General features: G+C 35.9%; 1 protein-coding gene across 3 annotated transcripts in view; it reads right to left on the minus strand.

The window, feature by feature from the left end:
* Positions 1 to 10000, minus strand: part of LOC143024617 (uncharacterized) — a 135630-nt gene that overhangs the window by 21682 nt on the left and 103948 nt on the right. The window lies entirely within an intron of this gene.

A 10000-nucleotide genomic window follows, 5' to 3' on the forward strand; every position in this document is an offset into this window, starting at 1 on the left:
ATTGTGAAAGACCAATGGGCCATTTTGAAGAGATATACATTTTGGCAATCAGCCAGTTTTGGTTTCAGATCTTGAAGGTCATGCGTGTCGAACCTTTTACGCTTTTACTTGAGAGTGATTGATGGGCTGCTAGCGAAAGAGGAGCGAGTGGACTGTGTACTTTGATATGGAGAAAGCTTTAGATAAAGTACCTCACAGTCGACTTTTGTGGAAATTAAATCATATTGGAGGGCGAGGAAGCCAATTACTCGAATGAATGAAATCTTTTTTACGGGGAAGATGTATGAGGACAGTAGTAAAGGATAAGATATTTTGATTAAGGATAGAAGTGATTTAAGAGGTCATGAGAACAAATTAAGGAATACTACATGTCTAAAAGATGAGAAGAAATACAATTGTCCATATGGTTGCACAAACGCTTAGACGGGGCTATAGTCAAAGCTAAAACAATACATCAGTTCAGATTTGAATACTATAATTGGAAATTAAGGGTACAGACCAAGTTGGAATTGTGAATTTTGAATTTGAGGCAAGGTATGATAACTTGGTGAGTGGAAGACGGTACCCAACAAGCGTTGCTCCTTTCCTGTGTAGTATAATCATAAATGTAGATAGTTAAGTAAACACACACACACACATATACACACACATTTTCATTCCCGAACATTTCGGCATCGAATATTGTCCACCAAGGACGTTTCGACCATTGTTATATGATATATCATTCAAATCTATATATACAATTTTAACACTGTCAAGTATGTAATATGTTACACATTTATTTTTAAAGTATCCAAACAAAGTACTATATTCTGAATATTGTCAAGTTTGACCCCTTTTGGAACTTGCACGGGTCAAATATAGTAAGACAAGGACAAAAACTTTGGCATGCAAGGTCTAATTAAATTAGTTTGGTTTTAACCATCTCATATTTGGTCAGATCAAAACCTATATGCCTTAGCAGAAGTGGCCCAATCTGTTAAAACTCATCACTAAGACCACAACCCTATTTTAATCTGATCAACTATATTGTCTCACTCACAGATAATCATAGTTTTGATGGTTAAGGTTATGTTATATTAAATCTGTTTTAAATATGTGAATATGTGTTTATTACATATGAATAATGAACAAGGCAAGAATAGAATAGAGTATTCTTTGTTAATTTCAAATAAGTTGATATGTTATCATATTTGATAAAAATAAAATAAAATGAGTTATATCTAATTTAGTATTATGTTAAGAGGCAAAGGAATTAATATTTGTGTATAGATGATTAGGCCGAAATGTCCTATTTCATTAAATAACTGAGCTTGAAATGTCCGATGCCAAAACATCCAGGACCAAAATGTCCGAAACGTCCTACATTACACACACATACACACACACACACACACACACACACACACACACACACACACACACACACACACACACACACACACACACACACACACACACACATCGTCGGATTGACGGCGAAGATTGGAACCCCGGGAAGAAAAAACAAAACAAAACAAAACAAAAAAACACGCAATTTTCGTGGATTTCATCGACGAGGGAGTACCTGTGTTGTGTTAATAGGGAGGGGGGGTGGGGGAAGCTCGTGTTGTAGTGGGCAGAAAAAAAAAAGGAGAAGGGGAGGCATTATTGAAGAAAATGGAAGGAAATGAGGAAAAGGATGGACAAGCCTAAATCGTCAGGAGTGTAAACAAGAAAAGATGTGCAGACGACACAGCTGATGTCGAACAAGTAAAGGAATTAAGAGTAGAAATATAGATAAGAGCAGCTCAATAGAAAGTGGAGATAAATATTTCTATGGATTTAATGAGGGAGGAGATGACAACCTCCCCCGATTAGCAAGTCTAGAGGAAAAACTAACAAAAATGAACGAATCATGGGAGGTTAGGTTTAGCCAACTCGCACTAATTACACAAAGAGTTGATAAATTGGAAGAACTAAAGGAGAATCAAAACCTAACTAAAGAAATAGAAGAATTAAAAAGACAGTTAAGAGAAGTAAAGGATGAGAATGAGGAATTAAAGAGGAATAATAAAGAGAATAAAGAGTCCATAGCAAAAGAGGTAAGTGGTTGGAAAAAAGTCCAGGAGGATAACAAAATTGAATTTAGAGATATAGTGAAACAACAGATGAAGGAACACACTAAGGACACAGTTATTAAAGTGATGAGAGAGAAGGAGAATATAGTAAGAGACTTAGCAGATAAAAAGAAATGTATAATTATATTAGGAATGGAAGAGAAGCATAATCCAAATAGGACTACAAGAGTAAGGGATGAGAAGGAAAAGTAAACAAGGTATTAAAATATTTCAAGAAGGTGAACAAGAAATAGAGAAAGAAATTGAAGAAATATATAGACTAGGGAAATACAGTATAGACAAGACCAGACCAAGTAAGATTAGATTCACGTCACAAACGACAGCAGAGAATGTCTTATCAAAAACAGGGAAACTAGCAAAAAGTGATCAGTATAAACAGGTATGGATAAAGAGATGAATAAAGAAGAAAGAGGAAGAGAAAACAAAAATAATAGAAGCTAAGGAAAAAACGAGAATAGAACAGAGCCACAAAACTCATTCCAAATATCAAAAATAAATCATACGAAAATCGACTAAAACATATGAATCTGTTTTCCTTACAAAGAGTAGACTCAGAGTTGACTTGATACAGGTCTTTAAGATTCTAAAGGGAATTGACAACACCAAAAGTGGTAAAATTTTCACACTGAATGAGAATCAGACAAGAAACAATGATCTCAAACTGTCAGGAAATAGATTTAATTTGGAAGTGGGTAGTAACAATTTCGCGAACCGTGTAGTTAATGAATGGAATAAACTTCCTGCAGAGGCAGTGCAATGTAGTTCAGTTCGAAGCTTTAAGACTCATTTAGATAAACACCTAAGCAAGATGCTGTAATGACTATCATTTGTTTTATATTATTTGTTTATTTGTTTTGTTATCATTTGTCTGTTTGTTTATCAATATTTACTTGATTCTTATTTATTATTAGTTATATGTCAATTTATTATTATTTACCAGTTTGTTCATTACTTAACTATACCTATGCATTTATTTATGTATGTTATTTATCATTTACATTATTATAGTTTTTATTTATTTATTCATTCATTTATTTATTAATTTATCATTGTTATGATTTTTTTCGTATCTGATCTAGATATGGACCAAAAGGTATCCTGTCGGCATGCTCCGCCTTTGTAATCCTTTGCAATCCTTTGTAAAACAAAAAAGGAAAAAGGTTTGGGAAGGCTGATTAAAAAAAAGTGACACCTGACAGACACATCAACAGGATTGTGGAAGAGACGTACGGACTACTGCAGAAGATTAAAGTGACATTTCACAATATGGATGAAGCGATGATGAAAAAACAATCATCTAAATCATGATCCATCCAAGACTGGAATATGCGTTAGTAGTATAGTGCCACACAGAATGAAGGATGTAAGCAAAATCGAGAGAATGCAAAAGATAGCAACCAAACAGGTCCCCAGCCGGGCAGATCAAATATATGGTGGAAAGACTTACATCCCCAAATCTGCCATCTTTGATAGGTCGAAGAGAAAGGGTTGATATGGTTACAGTATTTAGGTCACTAAAGGGGTAGATTGCATTGACTGAAAAGATACCATGATTAAAGATGGGAGGGCTTTAAGAAGTCATGGGATGAGAAGAATCACAGTTCCCCATATGGATGCATGAATACGTGGAATAACTCAGAGGGTGATATAGCTCAAGCTCAAACAATACATGAGATCAAATCTAAATATGATAATTGGAAATCAAGGGTATAGATTAAGTTAGAACTGTTCATGAATTTGAGGCTATATGTGATAGAAATTGAAGAACAGGAGACGGGACCCAACGAGCGTTGCTACTTTCCTGTATACTACAATTTAGTAAATAAGAATAGGTAAATACACACACGCGCGCGCGCGAGCAATGGTAGTGTTCGCGGTCGCCACTACGGCAGTCCGGGCTCGAATCCCGCCCAGGGCTGAAATAATTTCAGTATCGCTGCGCTACGAGTCGTTACTCCAACTCTCGTGGGAAGGGAATTGTGTGTGTGTGCGCGTGCGCGTAAGGTCATAGCATTAGCCATAGATTGGTCATATATGAGCTCTCTTCCGGGAGGGAAATAGCTGTCGATCACGAGTCCAACACGTGATCCAAGACCATGGTGAATCACACACACACACACACACACACACACACACACACACACACACACACACACACACACACACACACACACACACACACACACACACACACACACACACACACACACACACACACACACACACACACACACACACACACACACACACACACACACACACACACACACACATGTTCGAATCCTGCCCAGGGCCGAAATTATTTCGGTATCGCTGCGCTTCGGGTCGTTACTCCGACTCTCGTGGGCGGGGAGTTGGGTGTGTGTGTGTATGTGTGTGTGTAAGGTCATAGCATTACCCATAGATCGGTCATACGAGCTCTGAGCTCTCTTCCGGGAGGGAAATAGCTGTCGATCACGAGTCCAACACGTGATCCAAAGACCAAGGTGAAAGACCAAGGTGAATACACGCACACACACACACACACACACACACACACACACACACACACACACACACACACACACACACACACACACACACACACACACACACACACACACACACGCACAGCTCGATGGCGCAGTGCTTCAGGTTCAGGTTCGATTTTTTTTTTCTTTTTTTTTTGGAAAGGCACACCTCTATGTGATTCTATTTACTACCCTAATCCTCTGCGCGCTTCGTCTTTGCTTTGTTTACTTTGTTGCCATCGTCTATACTCCGTCAGTTTCCTTCATCTTTTATATTTTTTCTACAGTCTGTGCTTTTTTTTTTATCTTCTATGATCTCTAGAAAAAGAATTTTCCTCCAACTATTTCATCAACGTTAATGTCTTCTTTCAACTATTTTATTTTACTCCTTTCTTTAAGTTCCTGGTAGTGAATTTAGAAGTGTAGCAGGTCTTCGTCTTTATTACAAAATTTGCATTTCTTCTCTTCTTCCTGTTGTTTCGTTCTCTCACGTAGTGGTAGGCAATTACCTCTTGCCCTGTACCATGTAACTGACTCCAGTCTATCATAGCATGTTTCCTTTTTAATTTCTTCTTTCCACTCTTTATATATCTTTAGAGTGTTCTCGGTTTCTATTTCTTCTTTCCGTTTTCTGTGATCTATTGTTTTTATTCCATTTATTAATTCTTTTACCTTGTTTTTATTCGTTTATTTCTGTGTAGATTTGTTCCTTTTGCATTTTTGGTCCTCTTTTATTTCTTCCCTTATGTTCTTTAATAGATCATTGTCTCTGTCTGTTATACCTTTTATGTATTCTAATCTTCCTCCTAATATTCTCATTCTCATAGTTGATATGCCTATCTCTCTTACTGTGCCTATTGCTGTACACCCCGTTTTCAATTTTCTGCATTTGTTTTTATCTCTCCTGTGAATTTTATTTTATTGTTAGTATTATTATGCTTTCCCAATACATCTTCCCTATAAACGTCTTGTTGCAGCTTGTAATTATTACTGTGTGTGTCACATTCCCTCGCATTTGCATTTTCTTTTTCTGTCCTGAATATTTTTTCTTTATCTTCTATTAATATCATTCGTAAGTACTTTATGGTGTTTTTCATTTTGATGCCTGCTATTTCGTTTTGATTTTTCCTTCATGTTATAGATTATATTACTTCTTTTATTAATTTCTAACCAACATTTTTATACTTGCCTCTACTAATATTTTTATGTTTCTACTACTTGTATTGTTGTGCTCATTATTAGTCCATCGTCTGCATAGAATAGTACATTTATCTTAAATCTGTCATTTCTAAATCCTCCCCTCTTTCCTCTAATTCTTTCGTTATCACATATGTTCTATATTTAAATGTTGTCAATCCTGTGCAACCTTGTTCTAATCCGTTGGTAATTTTCATTTCCTTTCACTCCCACTTTTATTCTTGTCTTGTCATCTCTGTATATTTCTCTCGTTGCTTCTATCATGCCTTCGTGAATCTTATATTTCTTCACTATTAGTCGCTTCTTTGCTTTTTTACTTTCTTTTATGCAATGTTCTAGTATAAACATGGTTTCCATTCTCCCTTCTTTTGTAATCCCTGCCTATCCTTCCTGTTTCACCATTCTGTTCTATATGTTGTTCGATTTCGTTCTTTTTGCTAATGACATAATAACATAAAATATGTTCGCCAGTGCTAGTAGTCTTAGTTAGAGGGCAGGATAGATAAGATGGGGAGAGGGAGGGAGGGGGAATTTGGGGGTTTAGTGTAAGGAAAGAATGAAATGGAAGTAAGTTAGTGTTAAGATAGATGTGGGGGCAGACCCACTTGCTTCGTTATTTTTATAGTCTCGTGGACTGTTCTGCTAGCTAGTAGTCTCACATTTTTCAGTTTCGGTTCTTTATTTTTCTCTACTACTTTTACATCTACTGTCTCCCACTATGCTGGTTTTTCCTTTCTTCTTAATTCCGTTCTGTAGTATTTAGTTATAGTGTTCATACATGTTTCATTATTTGCAAGTGTCTTGTATAACTCGGGTTTTAATCTGTATGGGCCAGCTACCTTCTTATTCTTCGTAATGTTATTTATTTTTATGAGAGTCATAGTTAAAGCAAATACTTTATCTCAAAAGTAGTTTTGGAGGGAACTTTTTGACTAAAATATTTGTCGTCTGCTAATTTGCATTCTAAAACGCAGCATACAGCGCCATCTCTTGGTATTAGTTCTGATGACGTCATGAGGTATACCAACCCAAGCCATCTCAGTAGACAATGTCGTCCTGTAGTGAAACAGACAGATCCTTCGGCGACGTTGAGAGTTTTTCATCGTCTTCTGAGAGTAGTCATGATTCTTTAGATATCTCTGACAAAAAGCAAAATATGTGGATAGACGGTATAGTTATGGGCTATCATTTGGAACCAAAATATCTCCCTGAAGAAGTTTTCATATTGGTGCATCATTGGTGTTTACTTGTGTCCATGTTAGTTCTGCAATGCTGTCTTTGGACATTCAAAAAAGTAAGGGTTATATACGTGACGCATTCAATATTTTTTGCAGTGCGCTCCTAGACAATCCTGCATCACGTTCACACTACGCCTCCTAGATGCCACAAACTTTGTAAACAATGATCCCTAAAACGTAATACAAATATTTTTCTTCTCAGCTCAAGTGTACCAGTAAAAAGATTAACTGATGATTCGTTACTGCTAGATAAAACTAATTCTTTACACGACAAGTTATATACATTATTTTAGATTGTTTACACACTATATAAATAAGAAAGCTTTACAAGTATGGTTAAGTACATACCAATCTGTTCCAACAAATGACAAGTTATTTTCTGTTTATTCATGTACTGCACGCCCTAACTTCTGCCTTGTTTTGCTTTCTTTTCCCCTTTTGTTATTCTTATTCTGTGTAATTCCTTTGTTATTCACGTATCATTTCTTGTTTTTATTTTTCTAAGCTTATCTATCCGATAAATAATGCTTTTAAAAAGGAATTTTTATTGTAAGATAATCTAGTCCTATCATTTAGCTCCCCGTGTATGTCCCGCACGGTTATCATAAGCTTTCTTCTGCATTTTCCACTGAGTTCTATATGTTATTGATATGATATTATTCTCCGTCTCTTTTCTTTTCTTTCCAATTGTGTATTTTACTCAGCAGTTCTTTCTTCATTTTCATAATTCCTAAATTTGATATCAAGTAGCCTGCAGAACTCGACACGATCACTGTTCATCAAAAACAATGACGAAGCGTGAAGAATGAACAGAACTTCTGACGTTACTGCGGAGCAAATGGCGCCACGGGTAGGATTTACGAGAATGGCTGTAGCAGACAAACGTTTTAAAGCGGGACTTATTTCAAATTGCAATAATTAGAAAACGAAAGAGTTTTTGGTGTAATTTATTTAGATATTACTGACTTTGGTAAGTGCTAGAAATATGTTCCCGTAAAATTAGACACCTTTAATTTTCAGAGTGGTATCTGAGTTCACTATTCCTTTCTTGAGCTTTTGTTGTTGTTGTTATTATTATTATATATTTTTATTTTATTATATATTTTTTACATTTCCCATTGAGGGATCTCTCAATACCTCGTATCGTCTGTATTCTTCCCAATCTGTTTCCATCATATCTTGGTATCAGTCTCTGATATCTTCATTCCACATTTGGTCCAATTTATTTTCATTGTTCCTAAATATTCTTTCAGAATATTCTACCTCCTCTTTTGCTGCTGTTTCTTTGCTCGTTTCTTCCTTCATAGTACATTTCTCTTATTCTTTTTTATCCCTTTGTTCGCCCTTAATTTTCTGTTTCCCATAGTTTCTTACTTTTATCCTTTTTTTTTTATCTCTTCTGACACCTTTTACACAAGAACATAAGAATGAAGGAGACTGCAAGAGACCATAAGGCCTACACAAGGCAGCTCCACATCCATCACCACCTGTCATCCCCATCCATAAAGTTGTCTAACCGTTTCTTAAAATAATTGATAGTTTCAGCGCTCACTACATGGTTACTAAGTCTATTCCATTCGTCGACCACCCTATTAGTAAACCAATTCTTGCCTATTTCCTTCTTAAATCTAAATTTGTCCAGTTTAAATCCATTACTGCGAGTCCCTGTTGTTTTGATATGATGACCTTGTTTGCATCACCCTTGTTAAAGCCTTTGATCCACTTGAACACCTCTATTAGATCACCCCGCACTCTGCGTCTTTCCAGAGAGTGTAAGTTAAGGTGCCTAAGCCTCTCCTCGTAAGGCAAATTTCTGAGTCCATGTATCATTTTGGTCATTCTTCTCTGTACTGATTCTAGTGAATTGATGTCAATTCTATAGGACGGAGACCAAAACTGTACCGCATAGTCAAGGATGGGTCTAACTATCGCTAGATAGAGTTTGATAATTACCTCTGCACTTTTATTCGTTACCATCCTAGCAATGAAACCTAATGCTCTGTTAGCTTTATTCCTGGCGCTAATGCACTGTTTCCTGGTTTTAAGGTCCGGACTCACTAGAACCTCCAAGTCTCTCATGTGCATACATAACTTCTTTTATATTTTTACCCATATACTTATTTTGATCGAGGTACTGTACCTTTCTTTTAACACCTTCTTTAGGTCCTCATTCTCTTCATTTCTCTTCTCTGTTTCTTCTCTTCTTTTCCCTAATTCCGATTCTTATTTCTTCATCCATCCATAGAAGTTCTGTTCTGTTATTTCTGATGTCCTTTTTCCTACTGTATGTTCTTTGTAGTATTCTCTTAGCTGTTATTTCTGTTATCTGATTCATCACTGTTATGGTCTCTACTTTTTTCCTACTACTTCTTTTTCGAATATCCTCATCGCTTCTTAATTCGTTTTATGTACAGTATTTCTTTATTTCCCAGTTTTCTCCTTTGCCCTTCCCCTTCTTTTCTTACCATGCAAATGTTGCTTTCATCAAGCTGTGATCTGAGGAGTCATATACCCTTTTCTCTTCATCTATCTTCATTTCCATAAACTTTTCGTACATTATCTCATTCACCATTATAAGGTCTATTGCACTTTTGTACTCTTCTCTCCCCCAGGTACTCCTCGCTCCCCCACCCCCCTTTCCCATTAGCCTACGCTTTTCGTCCTCATTCAGTCTTGTTAGATTTTATTCATTTATTCAATCCAGTACCATATTCTCATTCGTGATTATTTTTTGTTCTCCCACAAATCCTTTGTGCGAATTGAAATATACTATTATTATTATTATTATTATTATTATTATTATTATTATTATTATTATTATCATTATTATTATTATTATTATCATTATTATTATTATTATTGTTATTATTCATATTCATATTTTTTCACTGTTATTTCTTCTACTAGTTCTTGCATCACCTTCATTCACTTTTCT

Source organism: Oratosquilla oratoria, chromosome 4, assembly GCF_046742065.1.
Source record: "Oratosquilla oratoria isolate Oo_2021 chromosome 4, ASM4674206v1, whole genome shotgun sequence".
Classification (NCBI taxonomy): Eukaryota; Metazoa; Arthropoda; class Malacostraca; order Stomatopoda; family Squillidae; genus Oratosquilla; species Oratosquilla oratoria.